The sequence below is a fragment of the Orbicella franksi genome, chromosome 8 (genome assembly GCF_964199315.1).
Source record: "Orbicella franksi chromosome 8, jaOrbFran1.1, whole genome shotgun sequence".
Lineage (NCBI taxonomy): Eukaryota > Metazoa > Cnidaria > Anthozoa > Scleractinia > Merulinidae > Orbicella > Orbicella franksi.
The window spans coordinates 15,985,588-16,000,254 of NC_138152.1; positions in this window are offsets into that span (position 1 = coordinate 15,985,588).

The following is a 14,667-nucleotide window of genomic DNA, read 5'->3' on the forward strand; positions in this document are numbered from 1 at the left end:
ACGGTACCAGGCATGTGTGAGTGCTTTGACATGCAAACAAGATTAGTGCGTGTAAGTACGTTACAAAATCACGGACTAAAAAGATGAAAACTGTTTAATTTTAATTGGCCAAACGTGTCTATTAGTCTATTTGTAAGAGCAGGTTGCCGTTTTCAATCTTTTTAAAATTAGTATGGGTAATAAGTAACAACTCGTAAAACAAATTTCAAACGTGCTTTTGCAGATGTTACCAACATGTGATTTTATAAGGAGACCCCTGATTTTGATAATTTCCTTGTAATCTTGTTGACTTGCTTTTAATTCTTCCCAAGAAAAAAATACACATATATTATATGCCAGGAGCAGTATAAATTTCTAAGTATTATTTTGACAACAGTGGATTGTTGTTTTCACCTGCAAATAAATAACGAGCAATTGTGCCCTTTTTGTGACTTATGAAGCTACATTCCCCGCTTATGAAACTCTTCGATCTTCCACTTCTTGTTCTGCTAAATCACGTTGTCAGAATAGACACAGTTCAAAACGTGCTGGTTAGACTAGTGACATCACGTCACTCTCCAAAACTGGAGAATTCGAATTTGCTCAAACAGCAAAGCAGACAAACAAAGGGACTCGTTTTTGCTCGTCTAAGTGATTAGGAAATTAACAATAACTACTGTGCTTACATTAATCCCAACTAAATGAGTGGAATGAGTGAGTGACTCGTCTAGATAGTTCTTACCTGCGATTTCTAAACATTGCGTGAATGGTTCACACGGAAATAATTGAACGTGTACGTGACTGGTAGCCGATGAGCTATTCATTACGTTCTAAGGTCATCATCGGGCATTCTAGAAAGTATAGCTTATCTGTGCAACATTTAAAAGAGCGATTCACAAAAGATACATAAGGGGCCCCATCGATTGTTACGATTTAAAAGTTGGTTATTTCACAATTTTGCTCTTGATAATACGCAGTTATAGCCCTGAAGGGTCTTTGCGTGTTACTCTCCATCACCGATAGATGGACCGATTAGAATTGGTGTTTACTTCAACCCATATGACCTGATCTCTATCAGTTTTCGCTTTCGTTAAATGGCCTTAAGATTGTGCTATTTATATAGGGTTCATTCTAATAAATCGCAATTTTCCAAACACGAAAAACAACAAATTTTCCTGATACAGTTTAAAAATGGACAGCGACTGTCAGAGGAAGAAAGGGGAGACGTACTAGCTGCTTCGAATATTCTAACTCTGCAAAGATAACTTCAAAAAGAATGAAGAGCGAAGACGTCACACTAGAGCATAATATTATGTATTCCAAACATATTTATTATTTAGTATTATCAAGGGAGAGAAAATTCTGTTTACTTGTCTCTTTGACCAATAATACAGATTAAACTAGAAAAAAACAAAATCCGCAAAAACCAATTTGGTATTTGTGCTAATCCCAGAACGTGTTTTCCCTTGAATCTGTTTTCCCTTAAATCTGACACTGATTTTATTGAAGTACATCCGCCAAGTACTGCAACCATCGGCGGAAGTTCATTAACATCCCGTGAAGCTATTATACTGCAGCTCATGTTTCCTGTTTTTTTGTGTTATAAATTGGTTGGAACACATTTAATACTCAGTCACAAGAAGCAAACGCTGATCACAGAAGCTGCAAGCACTGGCCTGACAAAACAAAATCCAATTTTAACGCCGACCACTTGATTGCAAGTCACCATAAGTTGACTAGGATGGACAGGTTGACGCCGACGCATTCATCTAACACAGGGAATTCCTTTCCGTCCCCTCCTTCTCAGCCTTTCTACAGATGCCTCCATATCAGGGGATATTCAACACAAGAATTTATCCTAGAATATTGTTTGATGATTGTTACACTGGGATTTTTCATCATGGTTTCACTCTTATTGAAGTTGGTGAAGTGCCACTTCACGGCCATGTCATCGTCATCTTTGGCTCAGCTGCTGTAAGATAATTAACTGCAAGTAGACCGGAGAGTTCTTTGGGAGAGAGTTCCCAAAGATTTTAAGTGAACTTGCAGCTTGAGACCGCACCGGAGCAAGACAAGAGTTACTCTCTGTTGACACTAAACACGGGCGATAAACCGAACGTGACGACCATATGAGACACTTCTGCTTGTACAGTTCGACACTGAATCGTGAAGTATTGACACCAGAGCGAAAATTTGGAAGAAAATAAGCAGTTAAAGTAATGAGAAAAATCGGATAAAGGACTTTTAATGTTGGAACACAAGGTGCTTAGGTTTGGAAATTCTCAATATGTAAGAACAAAATTTCCTATGATATTTGTATACATGCATTCGATTACTTTAAAGTGGTAAGTAGTTCAACCATCACGCCCCAAAAGTTAAATTGACATTTTTTTTTATTATTATTATTTAAGAATCCATTCCTTGTCTGACCTTTTTAAGCCGAATGGTATTGAAAATAATACATGTAGAACAACATTATACTTTTATGTGGGGAATGTTATCTGGGTGTATTCCAAAATCCTTGTAATACTAAGCGGAGGATTACAATTTTGATCTCACATAAAGATAAATGTCAATAAAAAGATGAGGAAAACGAGACGACAAAGTACTTATTTCTTACCATCGCGTGCATTTAGCCTTTGAGGAGGTGTGTATATGTATAAGGTAGCTCTTTCTAGATTTTTCATGTAAATTATTTCAATGAAGTGGCCAAAATATGCAATTATTTTTTCTGTGTATTATTTCCAGGAAACGGAGCTCAGTGTTGACGATGTGCAATATCGGGTATATAGGTTAAGAGAGAGAAGCATGCAGTCATAATTTCTGCGTTGTTTGTATATATTTACTTACTGACGCGTATTTGAGAGGATAAACTTAATAAACTGTAAATGAGATCTACATTGTGAATCGTATTTTTAACCTAATATTTACTATTTTCAGCAAAATATGGGGGTTTTAATCCAGAGTAAGTTAAACATGCAAGTATCTCGATTATTGATGTCAGCCGATCTCATCATACGAATTTGGACACTATTTTTAACTGCAATTTAGATATCAAATTTTGCTATGCTCCCATTCTGCAAATACATTTAGCGGCATTGGAGTGATGACAATACAGTGATGAAGTGACTGTTCAAAGCAAAATGTGTCACAGTCTTTCGCGACATGTAGATATAGACACGCAGTTTTCCACCATTTGTTAACAAGCGGCAGGCAATTATACTTGGAAATAAACTACATTGGTAGCTGTCAGTGTTACTTTAGCCTGTGTAAAAGAAAGATCGGGGGGAGGGGGGGGGAGGGGGGGGGGGGAGGAGCGGGGTTGAGAACGACCTGTTCTACAAATGGACGATAACGTCTTCTTTTTAAGCTTCCTCTTTATTACCTTTTCTTACAGATTTTACACTTCTTACACTTCTTAACAGCTTACACTTCTGAACCTAAGATTCTGCTCTTGCTCTTTTATGTTGATTTAGTGAAATCTGTCAATCAAGTTTCAAACTGACATCTAGGCTTACGCAAGGACTTGCGCAGTCCACAACAGTTTTAATGCGTGGATAATTTATGCATCAGTCAATTCCATCTCCCAAACATTACCATTTTGTTTAAAAAAGATGGCAACTTACCCGGGGTGGAGACAAATAAGTTAGCCAAAAGCCCCGGGGCGAGAAAAGCAAAGAAGACAAATGCCCGTTCCCAAACTCATCTGTGAAATAATACTGCAGCACACAAACGCCAGGTCTCTCAGAGTTTTCTTGAGGAGCGGAGGCTGTTCACAGGGTATTGTTATTTCATATGTGTGTGTGCTTGTTTTTTTTTTCGGTTTTTGTTTGTTTGTTTGTTTGTTTGTTTGTTTGTTTGTTTGTTTCAAATCCGGAATTCATTGTTAATGTTAAAAAACTAGTAATGCTCGGAAATCAGAAAAGCTTCTTGTGTATTTCATTTCTAAAAAGTGATAAAAATGTCTGATCAGCTTTGAAAAAGATGATAAAGAAAAGCCAACCTTATCATACTGTGGACGACCGCTGACGTTATTAACTGTAGTAATTTATTATCGTGTGAATCGATACCTGTTCTATCCAGACCGGGAATGGAGGAGTGCAGGGAAGAGGGTCCCGTGCTGACTTTGAAACAGTGGGTGGTTGCATGAAGTGCCCGCGGTTTTGTCAAGTGCATACCATGCCTTCAATTTTCTATGGTAACCGTGTTTTCAAAGGGTAATTTACTGAAAATTAGCGTTTTTTGAAACTAAAATATCTGTTCATAGTTATGGAGGGAGATGGTTATGAAACTCGACAAAGTTCTTTGCTGTATGTTTTTGTTCGGTTTTTCGGTCTTGATGATGCACAAAACACGAATACAGTGGAACCCCCTTCATACGACCACCTTCGGGCCATGGAAAATTGGTCGCATTAACGGGGTGGTCGTATCGGAGGGGTTCTTTAAATTAGAAAATGACTGACTGAGCTTTTTTTTGGGCCAGAATAAAGTGGCCGTAAAAACGAGGTGGTCGTGTTAACGGGCTTGTCGTGAGGCGGGGTTCCACTGTAGTTTACTACCGTCCGAGGAACTAACCAATAGAAACGTTTTAGTGACGTAACTCATTCATAGTGTATGAGCGCAAAATAAAAGATTGTGCACGATCGTGGACCTTCCAACATAAATCTTGGCATCTTGTTTGCTCCTTTGATGTGTGCCGGGTTTCTTAACCATTTCCTCTATAAACTACGATCTGTTGTACTGAGATTTTAGATTTATCCTATTCGAAAATATTCAAAGTTTGTGTGTTTGTGTTTAGTTTTTTTTTTTTTTTTTTTTTTTTCTGATAGTTTGAGATCAATTTTGGAGCTGACATTTCTGAAAAAAAACTTATCAGAAATCCAAGATGATGGATCTAATTGGATCTAATATGGCAAACAGTCATTACTTAGCAGACTTAGGATAGGACAGACAAGACTAAGATGTGATTATGACTTAAATAAACAGTTTGGATGTTTTACATGCCAGGAAAGGTTGGTTAGTATTGAGTCAATACAGTGAAATCCCGATTTTCCAAACCTCCAAGGGAAACGAAAATTGTTTCGAAAAATCGGATAGCTCGAGTGTTTGGCTGAGGAGGGGAAACGACTTTTGGTTGGGGTAACTGACTTACCTTTTTTACGTAATGTTCACTATGGTTTCTTTAATAGGACCCCTCTGATAAAAGTGTTTAATACATTGATGAGTCATCCTGTTAATTTTTTCGTTATTATTATTAAATTATTATTATTAGTCTGCGTAGTTTGGCTTGGCATGGCTCCCAGCTTTTAGCGTTATAAAATTCTCCCAGGCAATACAGTGTACAGGGGCTCAGTGATGGTCGCAAAATCGCCAGCCGGGGAGAATCTTACATCTAGCGTCAGATTTCCTCTCATCAATTACGGAGAAACTGCTGATCGAGGTCATCGATTTCGCAGCAAAGTATGTAAACATCTCACCATCGGAAAGACAGATCATTATGCACGCAAAACACACACCTCAAACGCCCCATGGGTAAAGAAAGATGCACGCGACGGTCTATTCGATGTAACAAGGGAATCTTACGACGGCGCTGAGTCGTGTGAATTGGTCGTGGTATAGATGCTCAACATACTAAAAAGAATTTGCGGTGACACAATAGGATTATACAGAGATGATGGGCTCGCAAAATCCCAGGGGCCCACACGCATCACCGAACGAACCAAGAAGCAAATATGCAAACGTTTCGCCGACAAAAACCTGAAAATAACCATTGAAGTGAACAAAAAGGTGGTAAATTACTTAGACGTGACCCTGGACCTTAACACCGGAAAACACTACCCTTTTATGAAGCCTGGAAACGTACCATCTCATGTACAGGCAAAGAGCAACCGGCCAGATTTCCGTATAACCCCACACATTAATTATGCATACAAACTGAGGTTCAACCCGAAAAACATCAGGGAAAAACCCCGCAGGAAACTAAGAAGAATTATCTCTTAGTACAATTTCCCCGTCGACACGAGAGTGAAAACTAACCTGGGAAAGAAGTTCTTGCGTATTGTCTGCGAGTGTTTCCCCAGAGGACACGCCCTAACACCTATATATTCAACCGCAACACCCTTAAACTAACCTTGCAGCTGTATGCCCAATGTCAAGAGCACAATCGACGCACACAACAAGCGCCTGCTTAAGCAAACCAACCCAAGTGAGAGCATAAGCGACGCCAGTCTTTTCAACTGCCGCAAGAAAGAGGACTGCCCGTTAGAAAACCAGTGCCTCACAAAAGGGATCGTATACCAGTTAAGCCACCGTACCAACAGAGCAGGGAAGCGAATGCTACTTGGGATTAACCGACACAGATTTCAAGCCTAGATACGCCAACCATAAACAATCGTTTAGAAAGGAAACATACAGTAGTCAAACTGAGCTCAGCAAACATGTATGGCAGTTAAAGAAAGCCAAGGTAGACTATAAGATCAGATGGAAAATTCTGGACAGGGTGTAGTCATACTCCAACGCAACTAAAAGATCCACTCTAGAAAACTTCTACATCATATGCAAACGAGAACAAGCCACCATTAACAAAAGATCAGAACTTGCGAACACTTGTATAGGCACGCAAGCAAATTCTTACTGAAAAACACCTAGTATTGTGAAAGCACGTGCGACTTCAAGGGAACTCTATATAAACGAACTAATTAACATAATAGTACATGTCCAACAGTAGTAATTAAGAGGCTGTCTCTGTAAAAACCGACCACTGATTTTATTTCGAAAATTCGATTTTTCTCATAAGCTGGGATTTTGAAGCCCTTACCTAGCCAATCACTAAACTGAGTTTTCCTTGATTAAAAATTCTAATTGAAGTTTTTTAGCATTGATTGAAGTTCGGTCCGCTCGACCCAAGTTCCATGCTTCCTCGATTGTACTGGTCAGCGAAAAAAAAAAAAAAACAAGATGGCGGAAAACAAATTGCGGGAGTTCATGCAACTTGAAAATGACAAGTTTTGCAGAAATTGTCCGAGTAGCTGATCCCTAAAAAGTTCCTTATTCCCCTCGGAAATATGAAACGAGATCTTGGAAATGCGTTGCGTGAAGGGGAACTCCTTCTTTCGAGCTGAACGCTGAATTGAAGGAAACTAAAGTGCGAAAGAGGCGGTGGTAATTAGCACACGTATTATGTACGACTTTAATTTTGTTTTTCACCGAAAAAATTGAGGGGTCCAGAAGGAGGTCCAGAAGAGGAGGGGGGGTCCAGGAAGGGGTTCCAGGTTTTGTCTACACCCCGTGACGGTCACATATTTCGATACACACACTTTTGGTTGGTGCTGACCAAAAGACACGAGGGCTCTGGGAACGAGATTGACTGTCATCCAGGGATCCAAGGAAGGATTGATAAATGCCACGGCCATTTTGTGTTTACAAAAGGTGGTTTAGTTCCCGATCTTCCCGTGAGTATCACGGGAATCACTGATGTGACACTCACGGAAGATTGGCCCAGCGTCCGACATTTATAGCTGAATGTCAGAGTCTCAGAAGGCCAATAAGCCTGCTTTGAGGTCACCTTGAAAACCGTTTCGCAAAAAACGAAAAAAATCGAATTAATCCAAATAAGTGTAATGTTTGTATCTTGGATATAATGGTTGACTTTTACTGAAAAAATTAGGCCAATCGGTGAAGGTCCAAAATTTGCCTTATCCGTTCTTACGCGACAGCATCCTAATTGCTACTGTTGGACATGTTTACTACGGAATTTACATACTTGAGCCGAGTATTAGGTCCACTGAACATAATGGGCCAACCCACACACGACCGCTCTCATGTGGCTTTGATAGCTCAGTTGGGGAGAGCATTGCACCGGTATCGCAAAAGTCGTGGGTTCGAATCCCGTTCAAACCTGAAAATTTTTTCGGGTCTAATCCAGTCCACTTTCTTTTATATATATAGCAATTAAGTAGTATTTTTACTATTAATAGTATTCATGCGAGGACGAGTAAGATTCCATAAATAGTAGTGTGTGCCAAATTTGAAATACCTAAATGTAAAAATTACATCCAGTTTCCATGGCAACTGAAAAATTATTGTTTCTAATTTTAAATCAATGATGGATAGTTTCCCCGATTGTGACGCGAACGATTTACAACAGTTTAAGGAAAATGCCGAAAATTCGAACACAAAGAAAAGCGCTAAGACCTGGGTTAGTGTTTGGACCATATGGGCTGTTCTGAAGAAAAAGGATACAGTCCAGATATTGTAAGGAACTTGACGAGAGGCTTCAGAAGTTTTTCGCCGAGGTGAAAAAGAAGGATGGTTCATACTACGAGCCAGACAGTTTGCGGGTAATGATAGCGTCCCTGGACCGTCATTTCAAGGAAGCAGGCAGCGGCATTTCCATTGCCAGGCCTAGGGACAGAGAGTTTATCAACAGCCGCAAAATACTCGAAGGGAAAGCTCGCCTCCTCCGTGAACAGAGCTACGGCAAACGTCCCCGTGCATCAAAAGCTCTAAACGCTGAAGATGTGTAAGTCGAAGATTTTTCATTCAGCAAAGACCGTACGACAATGGCGTCGAGTACATCACGTACGAAGAAAATCCCACAAAAACGCTTCAGGGCGACCATCGCAAAAAGAGTGGTTCAGTCGAAAATGTTTGTAACTGATGGGCCAAGATGTCCAGGCAAACTTCTGAAGACGTCCCTGCCACACAGACCCGAGGAAATGAAAAGCAGTGGGCCATTTTACCTCGCGATGATTGAGCTCCCGAAGTTTCAAGTGTGGTATAAGCGACAGAGAATAGGGATCCGCAGCATTAATTCCTTCATGAAATCTATGGCTGTTCAGGCCGAGATTGAAGGTAAACGCCTCACAAGCCACAGTGCACGCAAAACGCTGGTAAAGATACTAAGAGCTGCAACCACCCTCGCTCCGCAATTATTGGCGTCACTGGCCGTACAAACGAGCGCTCTTGTCACGAACTTGCGAAGATCTTTGAGGCCACTCAGAATCATGCTGACTGATGACGTTGTTTGAGGGTTGTGGAATGGGTTTTTTTTTCGTGAACCGTGACGCCTATTTTTAGTTACCCGATTCGTGAACGTAATAATTTATTTCCCGTGATCCGTGAACAAAAGTACTCCCGTGATTCGTGAAATAACTAATTTATTTCTCGAGATTCGTGAACATGGTCTATAATTAGCTCATTTTTCGTGAAATATTCAATGTACATAGTAGTCACGAATGCCAGAACTCGAATGCCTGGTGGGCATGTCGTCGCCAATGGCGAGTCTTCTGATGTATCATTCTCTCAACCAATGGGCGTGTGTGTTGAGATGGACAAGAACATCTTCAGTCGTAACAGACACCCAAGTAGGTACCGTTAAGCTTAGTACGTCCACCAAAGGCACCATTGGATTCCTGAAACATCTCTGTTTCTTGTACAAACCCTTCTCAGTCCATCTCAAGCACCAACCAACGGCAAGCTTTCCATAACAAAAGCAATCAGACATGTGGAGGTTTTGCACAGCTACTTGAAAGAAGCAAATAAACGTGTACTCGACCAACTTGGCAAATCGTGCAAGTCTGCTGGTCAACATGAAACGATTTCGCACCAAACAACGTCATTAAAAGACTCGCCATTGGAATTCCCCTCTTTTACAGCGCCCGCAACAATGATAACATGCCTACCAGGCATTCGAGCTCTGGCATGCGTGACTACTATGTACATTGGATATTTCACGAAAAATTAGCTAATTATAGACCATGTTCACGAATCTCGAGAAATAAATCGGTTATTTCACGAATCACCGGAGTAATTTATAAAAAAGTGTATTACATAAATTGCGAAATTTCTTTGCCTTGTAGTAAACAAAAATATATTACTTGCGGTATTTATCCCAAATACTCCAAGAAATCGTGCTATGTCCTATACTTACACGAAAAATCACAGGAGGCAGTTCCTTTATATTCAGGCGTCGTCGAGGAACTCTTGACATATTTTGACTTCACGTGTTCGGTTGAAGAATTTGAATACAGTAAACCATCAGGTTTAATTGCACCTAAAGAAATCGGTTATACCTAACGGGCGATTTGAATTGGCACGCGACAGTGATATAACAGTCAATTATGCTCTCGATCGCCGTTCATCTATGGACCATGAATCCAATGCGCCGTCTCCAACTAAAAAAAGAATTTTCCCTCATGACGTTCAGTATTTTTGACCAGAAATGTTACCATTTTGTCAAACCCTATAGAGAATGTGATCTGAGAGAACACTTCCCCCACACATGGGTCTCTTCCAAGGATAGTCTTTTTAATTCTAATTTTAAAGGAGAAGGTCACTCCAAAAAACGTATATTGTTGTCAACGTTTGCACTAAGTTTAGTCACTCATCGAAGTTTCAGCCTCTAAGGTGAAGATTTTCCTTATGAAATTCGTCTCCAAAGAAGCCCAAAATTCGAACATCGTTGCCGCCAGCCAGTCCGCGTTTTCCGCTTGACGTCATTCCGTCTGAGAGATTTTGACCAAATGGCTTCCGAAGAGCCTTTTAACTATCACTCTGGGTTATGGCTGTTCTTGAGCCATATTATTTTAAACCAAACATGCTCCAAACTCCTAAATGATAGCATTGAAGATGGTGAAGTGGAGAATCGCTTGAAAAAAAACAGATTTTGCTGACCTTGTGCATGTGAAGGATGCCAAGTCAATTGCAGCTGGTTTTTCTCCTTCCAGCCAATTTAGAGTCGGACGGAATGACGTCACATAAACACGGCCTGGCTGCCGGGACAGTTTAAAAATGGCAGCCTCTGAAGTCGCTTCTTCTAGACGAATTTCTTCAGGATTGCGGGCACTTCAGAGGCTGAAACTTCGGTGAGTGGAAAAGCTTAACATTTACTTGCTATAGGCGAAGAAAAAAATGTAAGTTTTTTGGATTGATCTTCTCCTTTAACTGCGAGGCTATTTAGGAATAACACCTGATTGGTCAATTTAAATGACGAAATAACATTGAAGGTTTAATTGTAATAGCTGATCAAATATGCAAAAACTTACGCCTGGATTTTTGGAGCGCAATATTAGCAAGGAAAGAGGAAGAAAAATTCTAACTGTGCGGCGCTTAAAAGGGGCTTTCCAAGGATGTCTTTATTCACTTTAGTCCGTTCAGTACTTTTCGAGAAACAACTTTAGAGCGGGTTAGAATGCAATTATTGTCAGTAGCCATGGCTCCTCGTGTGAACCAGTCATGCAGAAATTGTAAGACTTACTTTCAAAGTAAACTTAGGATAAATACATAGAAGATAATTTTCCTGACCAGCGCAAAACTTTTCATCAGGGTTTCGGAGCGCAAGTTCTAACAAATGGGGAAACAAATATTTCAAAAGCTTCGTCAAACTCATTAATAACTCATGCTGTCAGTTCAACAAAACAACGCAATACAATAAGATGATCTTTTTCGTCGAATTTCAAACTGGAATCGAACATCTCGTTGTCTGGTATTAACAGTCGTTGAATAGATTAGAATATTGAATCTCGTGCTCCGGTTGAAAAATACCAGAGATATTTTCGAGATTTTTTCAGCACGGTCTACTAGTTAATAGCCGATCAAATTCATTCCAGGCCGACCAAACTGTTTGGCCGACCTCCACTTACCTTGTGCGAGGCACTAATTAGCTGTTATTACTCCGAAAGTCACAATAGAGAAGTTGACAATAAAACAGAAAAAAATCACACTCACCTTACGCGGGCCACTTCAACATTATAAACTAGTAAAGATGACTTCTCGCTTCGACGAAAAAGTACGCGCGCGCACAAACACACGTATCATTTCAAGCTAATATATACATTTCGCCGATAAAAGTAAAATATAAAACTTTAAGGTAAAAAACTGTTAAAATTGAGTCTTAACGTTTTCGATCTGTTTGATCATCATCAGAGTGAAATAATATGCATACGCTCAGTGTTATGCGTGATTTTGGAAACCCAAAAAGTAGACTACGAGTAGTCCCTCTTTCGCTTAGTCCGTCGTGCGAGACGCGAAAGAAAACCGCGAGAAAAAAGTGGCCGCGCGAAATCCTGGAGGCGAGGAGCGCGCGAAAGGAGGGACTACCGCCTAAGCCCAAGAGTTTGAATTATGCGTTGCTCTCACAACGCAAAAATATGATTGGCTTATGTTAGGAGCGATGACAACGTGTTGTCAACATTCGAGATACTGTGACGTCTTGCAGGAATGTTTTGGAACCGGAGCAAATCGAAGCGGTACCAGAGCAAATCAAAGCGTTGGAATCGCGCTTCGCAAGCCGTGATGTTCTTGCGAATCTGCCAACAGGCGCTTTGGAAAGATTTAAATTTATCCAGTGTTTTGTTTGGCAAAGCTTTCTGCCTCCACCCCGACTGCGAGCGTGTTAGTGATTTCGCCGCTCAACAGCATCTTCTAAGTCAGCGAATATAAATTCACTGAGCTTGGCTTTTCTGCCGTCCATTTGAAAGATTGAACTGGACTCTCACTTGACTCCGGACATTTACCTGAAATTTTCCGCTGTTATCGGCAAACATTTCACCGCAGTTGGATGATCTCCTATGTATAATGTATAATGTATAATGTAAATTCTCGGTTGAGACTCTGTTGAAATTTTCGCAATAACTTTTAGACGCAGCGAAAATCGTTACAAGAGGCCCCATTCACCGTCTTCTTTTTAAAACTTTTTTGACAGTTTCGCTGAACGAACACTGAACGAAGATATACTTCTCACGGCATATGTTTTTGCCCGGCCACTTGAAGAGTAGAGTAGAGCAATTTCATTCAGATCTCCCGGGGCTATTGATAACAGGCGATAATAAGAGGACGTCAAGATGAGAAATCCTACACCGAAAAATCACTCGGCCGTGAAAGGGCAAACTCTCGGGCTTAGGCGTAGACTACTGTACCATTGCAGTTATGTCCTATGTGGCAGACATGTCCTCTGACGTAATGTGATATACGGAGCCAATCATATTATGCGTTCTATCTAATAACACGCAGCATAAGACTGGTAACTAAACTCCGTTGCAGTTCGGTCTTCGAGCAAAATTGATTTTTGGAGGGGTAACGTTCGGAAGCAGTATTTGACTTTGTATGTCTTTACTCTGAACCAGAGTAACTCTGAACGTAAATATGCAGCGACTATTTGCAAGAATTGCATTTACATCACAAGACTTCTATCGGAAATTGACCGCTTCGTGTATTTTCAGTTTCAAATTCAACATGAAAGTTCGATCGAAGATTTAAACAGTGGTTGCTCTCCGGTTTGCGAACTGCGTGTTCCCGGCCAGCCAATATTAAACTCCGGGCTTTGATTATTCTCAAATCGTTCAGGTCGTTCAATGATATTACAGAGGCAAAACAAAATTTCTGAGAAGCAGTGTAACCAATTTTAGTTTCGGTGCTGTAAAACTACCACTCAATCTGCGCAATATTTCTCTATTCCCAATCTTGTCACTCACACGAAATCCGGTTCGCGAAAGCCCTCTTCTCAGTATAGGTTTGTTGAGGCTGACTGACTGAACCTTTTTGGGTAAGCCGTCTCCTGTAGCATCGAACATTTATTACAGAAAGTTTCTTGTCGAGTAGATTTTATGGCCGGAGTGCTTTCTAACTGTTCCTAGTTCGCTTTGCAGTAGCAGTAGTAGTCGAAAAACCACAGAGCACTTTGTGGCCTATTCAAAACACCACAGAGCGCTTTGTGGCCTATTCAAAACACCACAGAGCGCTATGTGGTGTTTTATTTTGGGATTTAACATTGAAAACTGGATGGCTCGTTGACTCGCAAATCTCTCATAGCTATTTTCTGAAATAATTTGGTTTTTCCAATTTTTCACACCACAAAGCGCTTTGTGGCCTATTCAAAACACCGCAAAGCGCTTTGTGGCTTATTCAAAACACCATAAAGCGCTTTGTGGCCTATTCAATACACCACAAAACGCTTTGTGGTTGTCATCGTTATCATAGCGATTCTGTCAGTGGAAGTTATACTATGCGGACAAAACTGGTAGAGGAGCGCTCTCTTATTTTGACAGGGAGGTTGGCAAGATTTTCGCACCACCCCTTACATTAATTGTGCATGCAATTTTTTGACTGACTCGTTCTTTTCACGATTGCTGTTTGAGTATAATGTGATAGTTTGACATAGTTGCATACATAATTAATGTATGGAGCTGTACGGAAATCGTACCTGGAGGTTAGCCGAGTGCTCTTAAAGAAACCTCTGAAGGGAACCAATAGATTTTCGCAAACGTGCTGAGGCAGGTTGTGTTGAACACTATTTCAGTTTTTGTTCTTAGAAAGAAATATCACCGAATCTCCGAATACCCTTAAAAGTACTCGTTATGGTTATCAGACAGAGCACTGACTGCTAATGAGATTTGCATTCCTGGGATCGGCTGGAACTAGCTACAACGGGTGCCTGTTATTAACCGGGAGAAACGATGAAATGAAAGCAGAAAGTTGAAAATTAGGAATTCAGTGATACCTCAACAACCTATCACTTATTTCGGTTGGAGAATCTTAGAGGGATTTATTATGTTCATTGATTTATAGCTCTATTGTTAGTCCTCGTTTGTAGGCATACCACTCAGGAATTTAGCATTGAACAAGGAATGAAACTTACGTCGGATACTGATATGGGTATCTCTTTTTTTTACAAGTCTATGGATCTCGCCA